The sequence below is a fragment of the Bubalus bubalis genome, chromosome 11 (assembly GCF_019923935.1).
Source record: "Bubalus bubalis isolate 160015118507 breed Murrah chromosome 11, NDDB_SH_1, whole genome shotgun sequence".
Taxonomy (NCBI): Eukaryota; Metazoa; Chordata; class Mammalia; order Artiodactyla; family Bovidae; genus Bubalus; species Bubalus bubalis.
This window is the reverse complement of record NC_059167.1, coordinates 98,970,132-98,985,786: the sequence shown is the minus strand read 5'-3', so window position 1 is coordinate 98,985,786 and position 15,655 is coordinate 98,970,132.

Below are 15,655 nucleotides of genomic sequence, written 5' to 3'. Positions count from 1 at the left end.
TGCAAACCCAGTGCTCTGTGACAACCTAGAGAGGTGGGATGGGGTGGGAGGTGTGAGGGAGTTTCAAGAGGGAGGGGCATATGGCTGATTCATATGCATGGCAGAAACTAACACAATTTTGTAAAACAATTATCCTCCAATTAAAATTTTTTTAAAGAAATATGCTCTCTCTATATTAAGAAGAAATGACAGAATGTATATAATGTAATTCCAACTTTAATTTTAAAATGTAATGAGTAGATTTTGACAACATCAAGATAACTAAGCAGAATAAAGAACAAGAGAGAACCCACATCTCTTTTGTCTCCTGCATTGGCAGGCAGGTTCTTTACCAGTAGCACCACCTGGGAAGCCCAAGAGACTATACACTTTACTGTCAATTGGTTAGGGCTTCCCTGGTGGCTCACTCAGCTGGTTAAGAATCTGCCTGCAATTCAGGAGAGCTGGGTTCAATCCCTGAGTTGAGAAGATCCCCTGGAGAAAGGAACAGCTACTCACTCCAGTATTCTGGCCTGGAGAATTCCGTGGACTGTATAGTCCATGGGGTCACAAAGTTAATTGGTTATTTCTATGTGGTCAAACAACAGGTTTTCTTCTTCCATGTTCTTATTTGTATTGGTTTGGTTTTCTGTAATATGTATTATTTTCACAACTTGCAAAACTCTTAGCTATTATTTGAGGGCCTGCCTTCAGGTAATCTTCTTTTGGGATATCCAAGCACTCGTTTATCATTTATGTCCCCTAGGACATAAATGTCACAGACATCTCTGTCTATGTCTATATTTTTTCTATAAGAGTCTCAGCCACTTCACATCAGAGTATGTCCTAAAGAGCTATGAACTTTCCAGCATCAGAAGGCTGGGTGCTCGCTAACATGATCCCTAACAGAGTGAATATTTGGCATCAGTAAAAGGCACAAAGGCTGCAGATAAAAAAAGATGAAGCCAATGGCTGATGCAAGTGTTATATTTAGTTTACTTTTCAGTTTTCAATTCTACTTCTTTAGTTCTCCCACTACCTCTAGGAGAACTTTTTCTATTTATTCTATCTTTTAAATTTAATTTATTCTAGCTCTTTACACTTTTTCATATTATCCCTACCATAGGAAAATATCATGGCCAATATTTCAGTTCTCCTTTTCCAAAGGGGAAAAAATCATGGAATATTTAAGAATCATTTGATATAGCCAGTCTGCTCTGCCCATAAGATTCTCCAGGCAAGAATACTGGAGTGGGTTGCCATGCCCTCCTCCAGGGAATCTTCCCAACCCAGGGACTGAACCTGCATTTCTTATGTCTCCTGCATTGGAAGGTGGGTTGTTTACCACTAGTACCACCTGGGAAGCCCATATTAAAACCTTGCCGACCTACAACATTGACAACATATTTTGTAGCTGATATCACCATAAACTCACAGGAAGGTGGTTTCCACTCCAAAAACACACTTAGGGCCCAACTGGCTGGCAGATTTAAAGGACATGAAGAGCTGAGTCAGCCTGGTAGACTTGTCCTGGGAGAATAATTACTAACTGATAGGCAACCTGCAGGAAAAACAACTGGCATGAAAACTATTATTTTGCATGGGACCTAATCTCAGAAGAAAGAGTTAAGCATGGTGATATAGAGTTCTATTCCTAATGGGATCCAGGGCTAACACCTGCCAAGACACATACAAACTCAAATCAAAATCTGAGGATAAAACTGGCCATCGTGGAGCCTTCTTCCTAAAGCAACTGTGGTCCAGAATTGTTTCTTTCCAAAATACTTGAAAATGTGACTCAGTCTTCCCTACTTTTCTTCACCTCATTCCATGATATATCTCAGAAATGAGAAGTGGAACCTTTACTTTCCACCTCAGATGGACAGTTTACTTCTAACAAGACTGTTTACAATGATCAAAGGTGTTCCTCCCTGTGCATGACCAGTGAAGTCTTCAGTGAGGTTCTCAAATTTTAGTGAAGATGAGATTTACCTGGGCACCTACATTCGTTATTTAATGCTGTGAAACAAATCATCTCAAAACTCAGTAGATTTAGGGACAAGAATTCAGAGGAAGCTTGGCTGGCAATTCTGACTCAGAGTCCCTCAAAGGTTTCAGGCAGACGTCCACTGTGGCTGCTGTCATTGGAAGGCCCAACTGGGGACAGAGGCACTACTTCCAAGGTGGTTTACTCACAAGACTGGCAAGTCAGTGCTGTTAGAAAGCCTCAGTTCCTGTCCACGTGGTCTCGCCCCACGGCTGTTGAGTGACCTCACAACATGGAGGCTTGCTTCCTCCGGACGAAGCAGCAAGAGACCAAGCAGAAGCTGCAATGCCTTTTACAACCTGCCCTTAGAAGTCACACACTGTCCATTTTGTGGTATTCCTTCCAGCATGTGGGTCAGCCTGACCCAGTGCAGGTGATCCCATGACGTCAGATGACATGAGGCTCATGGGGACAGACGATCTCTAGCCCTTAATCCTGAGCCAGAGGCTATGATGGGATGAGGCTTGCAGGGTTGGTGGGGGTGGGGGGGGGGCTGTCTCGGGGGAAGAGATGAGCATACCCTGCACATGGAGGAATATGAATTGTGGCCATCGAGTGGCCTGAACAGAGCAGATGGCCACATCTATGTATTTATCCCACCCCACAGACTCTTCTTACAGAGTGACAGATCTCCCCTCACTAGGAGGTGGGATCTATGTTTTATTCCCTTGAATTGAGGGAAGAGAGAAGGGAGGAGTTCACTGCCCCAATCAGTGGGGACATGGATTTGGTCAAAGTAATACTATCTAAATTTCTGAGGCTAGGACATATCAAGAATATAGCTTCTACTGTCTTTCCTTCCACTTCTCTGAGGATAATTGTCCTTGAGACACACAAACTTTATTGTGAAGAAGTCCAGGCCACACAGAGAGGTCATATGTGGGTGTTCTGGCTGACAGTCCCACCTAGGTGTTCAGCATCAACTACCTGTGAGTGAACAGCAGCTTCAGACACTTCCTGGTCCAACCTGAGCCTTTCATCTGAGTCCCCACACACCAGTGAAGAAGAGGCAAGCCACCTGCACTAGTCTCTTCGACCTGAGGATGATTGTTTTAAGCCAGACAGTTGTGAGGGAACTGGGGGTAATGCATAACTAATGCAATAACTTTAAATATACTTGTTGTAGCTACAAATCTCCAGCTCCCACTCCAGACCCACTGAATGAGACTTCCTAAGCCAGGAGAAGCCTGGAAAACTGTTGATTTATGAAAAACCTCAGATAACTCTTATCATCAGAGAGTGAATTCTGATGGAGTATCTTCCATCACAAGTCTCAATGAAATAATCTACCTGGTTTTTATCTTTGATTGTCTATGCATTTCATCTACTTTGTGAAAACCACAACTGGAAATTGAATCTAAATATGGTTACAGATGAATTGCTCTTGAATTGCTAACACTCAAATTTTACATTAAATCTTCAGAAGATAGTGCTTGGAGAAGAAATATGGAAAAAATACAAAAGTTTTATAGATTTCCAGGCAAACTATAAAATCCTCTTTTTTAATCTTTAACCACAGTTATTAAACTACTGGGAAAACAGAGGACCAAAGGCAAAATATGTCATTTTTTTATGGCAACTCTAAATGTACCAATAGGGTATGGAATCTCCAAATTATATTAAGTGGGGAAAAAATAAAATGCATAACAATATATGTATATTTAGGTGGTAAATGCATAAAATTGCCTCTGTAAAGATATACACAAAACTGGTAACAATGGTTGCTTTTGGAAATAACTGGATAGCTAGGCTAAGTGCATAAGAAAGACATTTTTCACTGAATAGTGTTTGTATACTTTGAATTTTATACTGGGATCATGTAATACTTTATAAAAAGAGATAAATAAAATGTATTTAAAATAACTTTTCTCTTTGAGGACCCTCTTGGGAGTTACTCCAGAACATGAAAGTGTGACCACATTACTTACAGATTTTTTTTTTTTTTCCAGTTTCATAGTGAAAGGAAACTCAAGATCCATCAGGACCCGGGGTCCTAATAGATTGAAATCTAGCCACATTATAGGGTTGATAGCTCTATCCCCATATCTTACTGGGTCTCTCAGGTATCACTGCCTAACCTCTATTTCTGACACCGCACACCCTTAAACTTTGTGCAAGTAGACACTTGTGCTGGGCCTTGCTCAGAAAACCCTGCTCTGGTCCTGCCCTGGCTTCACTCATCCCATTCACTAAAGAGCTGTGGCCAAGGGAACATGTCCACCAGGGCCCACATTTTATGTATTTAAGAAAATCTAACATTTGTTTCTGTGAAAGAATATGCTAGGAAATTTTTCTATTTTAAAAATAAATAACAAACCGCTAATTATTAGAGAAACACAAATCAAAACTATAATGAGGGATCACCTCCCACTAGTCAGAATGACCATCATCAAAAAAATCTACAAACAATTAACACTGGAGAGGGTGTGGAGAAAAGGGAACCCTCCTATACTGTTGGTGGGAATGTAAACGGATACAGCCACTACACAGAACAGTACGAGATTCCTTAAAAAAAAAAACTAGGAATCAGATCAGATCAGATCAGTCGCTCAGTCATGTCCGACTCTTTGCGACCCCATGAATCACAGCACACCAGGCCTCCCTGTCCATCACCAACTCCTGGAGTTCACTCAGACTCACATCCAACGAGTCAGTGATGCCATCCAGACATCTCATCCTCTGTCGTCCCCTTCTCCTCCTGCCCCCAATCCCTCACAGCATCAGAGTCTTTTTCAATGAGTCAACTCTTCGCATGAGGTGGCCAAAGTACTGGAGTTTCAGCTTTAGCATCAGTCCTTCCAAAGTAATCCCAGGGCTGATCTCCTTCAGAATGGACTGGTTGGATCTATATGATTCAGCAACCCACTACTGGGCATATATCCTGAGAAAACCATAGTTGAAAAAGACACATGTACTCCACTATTCATAGCAGTACTATTTACAACACCCCGGACATAGAAGCAACCTAGATGTCCATTGACAGATCAATGAATAAAGAATATATAGTACGTATATACCATGGAATATTCAGTTCAGTTCAGTTCAGTCGCTCAGTTGTGACCGACTCTTTGCGACCATATGGACAGCAGCACACCAGGCTTCCAACATGGAATATTACTCAGCCATAAAAAGAATATTTGAGTCAGTGTTAGTGATGTAGATGAACCCAGAGCTTATTAAATGGAGTGAAATAAATCAGAAAGAGAAAAACAAATATAGTATATTAACCTAAAATAGGTCAAATATAGTATTTGACCTAAATCAAATCCCTGACAATTATACAGTGGAAGTGAGAAATAGATTCAAGGGATTAGATCTGATAGAGAGAGTGCCTGCAGAACTATGATAGAGGTTCATGACATGTACAAGAGGCAGTGATCAAGACCATCCCCAAGAAAAAGAAATGCAAAAAGGCAAAATGGTGGTCTGGGGAGGCCTTACAAACAGTTGTGAAAGGAAGAGAAGTGAAAGGCAACGGAGAAAAGGAAAGATATACTCATTTGAATGCAGAGTTCTAAAGAATAGCAAAGAGAGATAAGAAAGCCTTCCTCAGGGATCAGTGCAAAGAAATAGAAAAAAACAATAGAATGGGAAAGACTAGAGATCTCATCAAGAAAATTAGAGATACCAAGAGAACATTTTGTGCAAAGATGGGCACAATAAAGGACAGAAATGGTATGGACCTAACAGAAGCAGAAGATATTAAGAAGAGGTGGCAAGAATACACAGAAGAACTATACAAAAAAGATCTTCAAAACCCAGATAATCAAGATGGTGTGATCACTTACCTAGAGCCAGACATTCTGGAATGTGATATCAAGTGGGCCTTAGGAAGCATCACTACGAACAAAGCTAGTGGAAATGATGGAATTCCAGTTGAGCTATTTCAAATCCTGAAAGATGATGCTGTGAAAGTACCAGCAAATTTGGAAAACTTAGCAGTGGCCACAGGACTGGAAAAAGTCAGTTTTCATTCTAGTCCCAAAGAAAGGCAATGCCAAAGAATTTTCAAACTACCGCACAAATACACTCATCCCATACACTAATAAAGTAATGCCCAAAATCTCCAAGCCAGGCTTCAACAGTACCTGAACTGTGAACTTCCAGATGTTCAAGCTGGATTTATAAAAGGCAGAGTAACCAGAGATAAAATTGCCAATGTTCGTTGGAGCATCGAAAAAGCAAAAGAGTTCCAGTAAAACATTTATTTCTGCTTTATTGACTATGCCAAAGCCTTTGACTGTGTGGATCACAACAAACTGGAAAATTCTTAGAGAGATAGAAATACAGACTACCTGACCTATCTCTTGAGAAATCTGTATGCAGGTCAGGAAGCAACAGTTAGAACTGGACATGGAACAACAGACTGGCTCCAAATAGGAAAAGGAGTATGCCAAGGCTGTATATTGTCATCTTGCTTATTTAACTTATACGCAGAGTATATCATGAGAAATGCTGGGCTGGATGAAAAGCTGGAATCAAGATTACAGAGAGAAATATCAATAACCTCAGATATGTAGATGATACCACCCTTATGGAAGAAAGCAAAGAACTAAAGAGCCTCTTGATGAAAGTGAAAGAGGAGAGTGAAAAAGTTGGTTTAAAGCTCAACGAAGATCATGGCATCTGGTCTCATCACTTCATGGCAAATAGATGGAGAAACAGTGGAAACAGTGGCTGACTTTATTTTTCTGGGCTCCAACATCACTGCAGATGGTGACTGCAGCCATGAAATTAAAAGACACTTGCTCCTTGGAAGAAAAGCTATGGCCAACCTAGACAGCATATTAAAAAGCAGAGACATTACTTTACCAACAAAGGTCTGTCTAGTCAAGGCTATGGTTTTTCCAGTAGTCACGTATGGATGTGGGAGTTGGGCTATGAAGAAAGCTGAACGCCAAAGAATTAATGCTTTTGAACTGTGGTGTTGGAGAAGACTCTTGAGAGTCCCTTGGACTGCAAGGAGATCCAACCAGTCCATCCTAAAGGAAATCAGTCCTAGGTGTTCACTGGAAGGACTGATACTGATGCTGAAACTCCAATACTTTGGCCACCTGATGTGAAGAACTGACTCGTTTGAAAAGACCCTGATGCTAGGAAAGATTGAAGGTGGCAGGAGAAGGGGACAAGAGAGGATGAGATGGTCGGATGGCATCACCGACTCAATGGACATGGGTTTGAGTAAGCTCCGGGAGTTGGTGATGGACAGGGAGGCCTGGCGTACTGCTTTCCATGGGGTGGCAAAGAGTCAGACATGACTGAGCAACTGACCTGAACTGAACACATATGTATTGAATCTAGGAAAATTATATTGATGAACCCATTTGCAGGGAAGGAATAGAGGTGAAGATGTAGAGAATGGACTTGTGGACACAGTGGGGGAGGGAAAGAATGGGACAAATGGAGAAAGTAGAACCACTATATATATATATATATATATATATATATATATATATATACACACACACACTATCATGTTAAGATGGATGGCTGGTGAGAAGTTGCTGTGTAGGACAGGGAGCCCAGTCTGGTGCTCTGTGATGACACAGAGGGATATGAGGACCAGGGGAGAGAGGGGAAGAAGGGAGGGGATGTATGTATAATTATGGCTGATTAACGTTGTTCTATGGCAGAAACCAACACAACATTGTAAAAATTTTTTTAACAAAAAATAAAAATAAATGATGGCCATCTTGTCCTCAGAAATAATAGCAACTTCTGTACTGTTCTCCTGTACATTCTACTTATTGAAACATGTTACTAGTCTTAACTCTAGAAAAAAAAATCAGTAATGTACATTAATAAGGATTTTCATGTCTTTTTCAAAATGATATGAATATATTAAAAACAAATAAATTTTAAAATTTTTTTTTCAGAAGCAGATTTATCAGTGAGAGTTACTCTGAATGTCTCTTATGTTCAAAGATCATTCACATTAAAGGCCAGATATACTGCTGCTTCTGATGATTATTGGGAAGATATCTAATGGAAGGAAAATTAGAACCAAGATGTCAAAAGAAAAAAGAAGCTAATAATTTACTATGTGTCAGCATGTTGCTTTCTAAACTTTGTATGAAGAATCTGAGTTTAAAACACTGAAGAATAAACAGCCAATCAAAGAGAAATGCATCATAGCTATGGGTTTTCCAGTAGTCATGTATGGATGTGAGAGTTGGACTATAAAGAAGGCTGAGCACCAAAAAATTGATGCTTTTGAACTGTGGTGTTGGAGAAGACTCTTGAGAGTCCCTTGGACTGCAAGGAGATCAAACCAGTCCATCCTAAAGGAAATCAGTCCTGAATATTCATTGGAAGGACTGATGCTGAAGCTGAAGCTCCAATACTTTGGCCACCTGATGCGAAGAACTGACTCATTTGAAAAGATCCTGATTCTGGGAAAGATTGAAGGCAGGAGAAGAGGGTGACAGAGGATGAGATGGTTGGATGGCATCACTGACTCAATAGACATGAGTTTGAGCAAGCTCTGGGAATTGGTGAAGGACAGGGAAGCCTGGCATGCTGCAGTCCATGGGGTCTATGGGGTCGCAAACAGTCGAACACAATTAAACAACAACAGGAACAAAATGAAGATTAAAAGGAAGTTATATATTAAAACTATCTTCAGTTTACACTTTTAAGCATGTTCATTTATACAGTAGATTAAAAAGCTTTTTTTACTAGGAAAAAAGTCCATAAGGATCCATGAACTCACTGGAATTTCTCAGCATTTTTCATTGCAGCTGAGCTTGTGAATCACTAGAGATCTCATGTAAGAGGAGAACAGGGACGGATCCTGAATAGACTGCAAATGGGAGGCGGAGGAGGCCTAGTTTGACTACAGAGAAATTTGGAAAGGCTGACATTTGGCAGTGGCACTTAAAACCCAAGGAGTATTAGATAAAATGTGCTGGAGGATATAAAGAAGTAACGTGTGGAATGCCAACCTCCTTCATTCCCTGCAAGGAAATAAGTAATCTAGAAGGAGCTGGAACTGTTATACTGAACCTGGTGCCACTTGTGATTAAATCTCTGGGAACTCCAGAATGTAAAATAATTTGTGTCTGGACTCTACTCATGATTGGAGAAGGCAATGGCACCCCACTCCAGTACTCTTGCCTGGAAAATCCCATGGACAAAGGAGCCCGGTAGGCTGCAGTCCATGGGGTCGTGAAGAGTTGGACACGACTGAGCGACTTCACTTTCACTTTTCATTTTCATGCATTGCAGAAGGAAATGGCAACCCACTCCAGCGCTCTTGCCTGGAGAATCCCAGGGACAGGGGAGCCTAGTGGGCTGCCGTCTATGGGGTCGCACAGAGTCGGACACGACTGAAGTAACTTAGCAGCTACATATGATGCTAGAATTTGGGTATTGTGATCTCTGGCAGGAAGATGCTCATGGGGTTGCAAGATCCCTGCAGACACTGATTCACCGCAGACCACTCACCAGAACAGGCCCCTCTCAACAGCAGAGACACGAGTGTTAGCCTGTCCCAACCACAGACAGTGATCACTCAATGCCTCTCTCCCCTGGGTTTTGTCTTATGAGGTCCCTGATAAACTGATACAGAATTGTGTCAAAGAAATTTTTATTATTTTAGGGTTTAAAAAATGTCTTGCTCCACCTTAACTTGGTGAACAAATGAAATACCTAAGAAGTTGGGACTTACTCCTCCTCCTAACTGGCACCCACACTGGCACAGGGTGACTGAGAGGAGACTCCAGTTGTGGGTTCCTCTCCACTTCAACCCAGCCACCAGACCCAGGGCCTTTCCTTCATCTTGCACACACACTCATATGTACTCCCCAAGGCTGTCAGGTGAGTTGCAGACATTAGTGAAAGTTGAGAAAACGGAGGGGGATGACAGCATAAGAAAAACAAGTTAAAATTAAATATGTGACTCCGCAGCATCCAGCATCCCCTGGGCCCTGTTGAGCAAGACAGCATTCAGCTCCCTGATGTAGTTTAAGTCTTGTTTCGGTCCTGCTCCCTCAGTCCCAGCACGTCTTTCCTCTCGCCTACCACCCCCAAATTTATGTCCATTGATGTAAAATAGTGCAGTTCTTTGTCCTGTTTTAAAAAAGCATACCCTTAGGCCCTTATCTTCTGTCCCTAAGTGCTTAACAAAGCATTTAATACATACATACAATTACTTTTGTAAAAGAAACTCATGCCCTTTAGTAAAATGATCAGATTTGTTATTCTTCAACATGAAGCACTTTGCAAAGCACCAGGCAAGTGGAAGTCACCATTACTGGTCCCTGCTGTTACTCTTTGCACCTCCAACAGGAGCTCTTTCTGTGTTCAGAGCCCCCTGGATCCTTCAGGGGACCTGAGTGCCTGTACACCTGCCCCACCAACCAGGCCTGACACCACCATTCACCCTCCCTGTGGTCTGAGACTCTGGCCAGAAGTAGTGGGAATTCACTCCCTGTCATCTCGTAGAATGTCAGGCCCTTGGCCTTGAGTTCCTGATAAGCCAGGTCTTCTTCTTCCTACTCTCTCTGAAGCCCACTGTCTCCACCACCACAAGTACTTCATGCAGACTCTGACTCTTGCCTCTGTGCTCCTGAAGGTGAACCATTTCCCAAATTTCCCCCTTCCCTAAATATCCAAATAGTTTTGTTCCTACTGGGGCCCAGACCCAGAAATCCCCATGCTTGGAGCTCATGGTAATTCAGTGTTGGGGACCAGTTAACTCCAGGGTTCATACCCTTGCAAAACTGCAAAATACATAGACCCCACTTTCCTAGGGGTGATGGGAGGTGGTGCTGAACTCACCTCTTACTTCCACATTCTGCCTTCCTTCCAAATGCATGAACACTTGAGTCAGTGGGTTTCCCTTAGGCCCAGGGAAGTTTTTCCCACCATACACTGAGAGACCAGACTGCTTGCTGGTTGAAGATACATAGCAGTCCAGGGCTAAGATTTCCAGAGCAGTCTTCAAACTACAGTCCAGACTCTTCACTCACTAGACGTCACAATAATAATACCTGACATTGAAGGAATGCTTCCCATAAGCAAGGCATAAGGTTAAGTACCTCATATACATTGTCTCATTCAATCATCCTTCAAGCCCAACAACACAGGTATTTTTATTATGCCCATTTTATAGATGATGAAACTGAGGTTCAATCAAATTAAACAACTTGCTCAAGATCATGGAATTAAAGTATCAAAGACATGTCTGAATGTTCTTATCCACCAGGCTATACTACCATTTCCCTTATAGCTCAGTCATAAAGAATCTGCCTGCAATGCAGGAGACCCAGTTTCGATTCCTGGGTCGGGAAGATCTCCTAGAGAAGGAAATGGCAATCCACTCAGTATTCTTGCCTGGAAAATCCCATGGACAGAGGAGCCTGGCAGGCTACAGTCCATGGGGTCATAAGAGTTGGACATGACTTAGCAATTAAACCACCAAACACCATACATCACTGAAATCATTTCATTAGTAATCCCTCTGAAACCAGCTCTAATATGTTCCCTCTTACACATAGCTGAGCTGTGCACTTACAAGCTAGTCTCAGATGAAACACAGGGGTCCAGTCAAGAGAACTGGTTGAGAACGTGAAGCAGAGCTGGAAGCTCCCCTTAACAACGGCTCCCAGGGAACATTTTATCTGAGGCCCTAGGAGATGCTAACAAAGGTCCGTCTAGTCAAAGCTATGGTTTTTCCAGTGGTCATGTATGCATGTGAGAGTTGGACTATAAAGAAAGCTAAGTGCCGAAGAATTAATGCTTTTGAACTGTGGTGTTAGAGAAGACTCTTAAGAGTCCCTTGGACTGCAAGGAGATCCAACCAGTCCATCCTAAAGGAAATCAGTTCTGAATATTCATTGGAAGGACTGATGCTGAAGCTGAAACTCCAATTCTTCGGCCAGCTGAAGCGAAGAACTAACTCATTGGAAAAGACCCTGATGCTGGGAAAGATTGAAGGTGGGAGGAGAAGGGAAGGACAGAGGATGAGATGGTTGGATGGCATCAATGACTCGATGGACATGAGTTTGAATAAGCTCCAGGAGTTAGTGATGGACAGGGGAGCCTGGCATGCTGCAGTCCATGGGGTTGCAAACAGTCGGACATGACTGAGTGACTGAAATGAGGAGATGCTCTGTAACTCAGAGTTGAGACAGATTGCTCAAAGTCATCCCTGAAGAGTCAAGGTCAACCCTTGGAATTACTGCCTATTAATTATTTTCATCATCCCTATGTCCCCCTGAGAAGCCCTCAAACTCTCAAAATAACCAGACTTGGCTTCTGACCAGCTCAAGAAATTAACTAAGGCCCCAGAGTCTTCTCTGGTATTACTTGATGATGCAGTAAGACTCCTTCAGTTCACCAGGCTGATTTATAAATCTCCAGTCAGAGTAACCAAGGCAACAGATACTTCTGACCTAACACTAATATATTGACCAGCCTTGACAGGTGGGGGGTAGGGATGAGAGCCCCCACAGGACCATTTTCAAATTCTCAGGTATGTTACAGCTACACTGCCTACCCTTAGTATTAGCCCCAAACCACACCCTTCAAACCCTGAGCTCCACCTCAGATTTAGAGTACTCCCAGGAACTCCCAACATCTAAGTCCTCCTATTGAAGTTCTTTAAAATGTCCTTTCCGTCATATATTGTATCTTATACACTTGGTTCAAAAGAAGCCATTCCTGGACACTGCTTCATAGTGAAACCATTGGTATCCACCTTGCATGTGCAGTCCTGACTTCTATTTTAGCCTATGACATAGGTGCCTAAAACACTAGGATAGCCTTCGCTCTTGTTTATTTTCCATGAGGCATTGACAGCGCACTCTGGAATAAAACACGAACTAAGAAGCATGAGCAGTAGTCCCAGGTGTCTCACTAACTAGCCAACCAACTCATTGACCTTTGCTGTATTCCAGTCTCCCCTCTGGGATGAGCATTCTGAATAATTACTAAGCTTCCTGCAGCTTTAACTTTTCACGTTTCCCCTCTAATGTTTAACTACCATTTGAAGTTAGTAACAGCTTGTTCGCTTACTATCTTCTGATCTTACTCCTAAAGGCTGGCAGGTCCACTTTCTTCTCTAATGTCTTCACCTTAGAGATAGTCTTGATTTTTTTTTTTTTTTTTGGCCTACAAAACTAGCATAACCAACACCAATACTGCTGAATGATTGATAGTGCTCAAATGTATTCTTCAATCTTTGTTTCAGCCCCCATCCATGTCATTTTTATTTGTGCATAAACTTTTCCAGTATAAACTTCTCAATTCTTACTAATATAGCCTCCTTTCTCTTTATTCCTTCCGCATCCTCTATATATAATTTGACAGAAACAATCAACTCTTCCATGTATTATCTGATACTTTTACTTCTCATGAGATGCTCCCAACTGCCTCCTGCATTGATTTTATACTCTTCCAACTAGTCCCCAAGCATACACAACTCCATTTACCTCCAGGCTCGTGTCATTTTAAGCTTGTAGAGAGAAAACAATAATTGTAAGCAACCTTTGGAGTAATGGCTGCTGTTTCTTTCGCATGCCTAAACTTAGAAAAGGTCATAGAAAGGTATTTGCCTCTTATTAACATCTAATAGCTGTGTTATTCCCATAGGCAGAAACAAACCAAAAAAGTAGCAATTGCAGTTTGACAGTGACATAAACACCTGTCTGGCTAATGAATTCCTTGCCAAGTGCATGTTCCAAAAGAGAAAGCAATGTCACCTTTAACATAAGGGACTTTTTTGGGAATGCTGAACCTACACCGAGGGAAAGTAAGATCTATAAATAACATAAATGAAAAAATATTGGAGTTATGTCTCTGGGAACATTAAAATGGAAACTATCTTGTCATTTGGGTTCACCCTATTGTATTCTTATCTTTCTCATGAACAAACCTGGTGCTGACTCCTATTAAAACTTCATAAGAACCCTCAGTCCCACTAACTCAGGTATGTCACTTGATGCCCCATAAAGTGCCCTCTTTTCTAATCCTAGGAGCAAACTACCCAGATAATACAACAGTGCTTCTTTAAGACTAAAATTACAGGCTATCAAAGTTGCTAAATATAATCACTAAGAAAACTGGCTTCCTGAAAGCTCATCTATGCCAAGTATCTTGTAGGTTGAGACTCTTCCATGATACATCACACATGGGGAAAGGAAACAGATATAGGAAGTTAATGACATTTTCCATCAGAGCCTTGACTGAATCTGGATGCCCCTTTGCATGCAAAATCAGCCTCCATTAATAAGTCCACCTCTGAAGGAAATGTTATAGATGATCTGTAACAGCAGAGACAAAAATTCGATATCCCTTCTGAAAATGAAATCCCCACCAATGAAGCCAAGATGGTAACATCACTCTAGCCTCATATTTGGCTTTCTGTGCTGTTGCTCAGTCGTGTCTGACTCTTTGAAACCCTATGGACTCCTCTGTCTATGGGATTCTCCAAGCAAAAATACTAGAAGGGATTGACATTTCCTTCTCCAGGGGATCTTCCCGACTCAGGGATCAAACCCACATCTGCATCTCCTGCATTGCAGGTGTATTCTCTACACTGAAACACCTGGGAAGGCCTACTTAACCCTCTAGAAGCTTCTACTGGAGCAAGACTTCAAAAATTTGAGACATCGGATCTAATTTTAGTAGCTGCATTTGGAAGAGCTATTTTCCCAAACATCTTTCAAGGTAGACAGACCAGCCATTGAAATTTTGCCACACATTGATACAGACATTATTGATGGTAATTTCTGGAGAAGATTTAAATTTATTTTCACTTTGCAAAACTGTTCTGAACCAATGCTAAACGTTCTTCTGCTCAGCAAGCAGCAGTCACCTTCAGACTCCCTGTGAGCACGTTACTCAAGGGGAAGAACAGAGTCACTACAAGATTTCTCTAATCACACAGCCTAATTACAAGGAGGAGTAAATCACTAAACTTTGTACCTTAAATAAATAAAAGAGTAATTTAGCAAGCCAATAGGAAGCTGAACCCTTAGCAAGATAATGTATCGGTTTAGGCCCAAGAAATACACTTCAGTTCTTACTATCATCATCCTGATCACCATTATTTATTATTTACAGGTCGTGTTAAGCACTTTCAGAGAGTTCCCTGGACACATTGTTGAGTTGCCTGTGCAAGTCTCACACTCAGGTACTACTGTCCAAAGAATCTCAGGACTGAAGAAAAATGTCTGTCACAGTCCGTTGAGCCATATACATTTGTCATTCTCAAAAGATAGGATGCTGTTCAGAACCCAAAAACCCTGTCAAACAGGACTGACTTCTCCCTTTCGGAAATTCAAGGGTAAAGTTCTTGTTACTTCAGATTCCATGTTACTTTCAAGTGAAGTCCTACTATTTACACAAGGCTGATGGACAGCTCAACCTGCCGCTGAGCCCAGCTCCCTTCCTGAGCCTTCCCTCCTCTGGTTATGAGATACCATGCACACTGTTCCTGCCTCCTCAAGGCAGCAGCAGTTGTCAAAACTACCTCCAACCAAATGGAGAGTTTAGCTCAACTGAGGAAAGCCTGAGGTCACGAGGCCAAGGCAAAAGGTCCTGTTTGAGCCCATTTCCTTCCCTATATGTCACGCTGGCTGACTGCTTTTGACTCCAGCCACCTGTCCAACAAATCCATGAAAA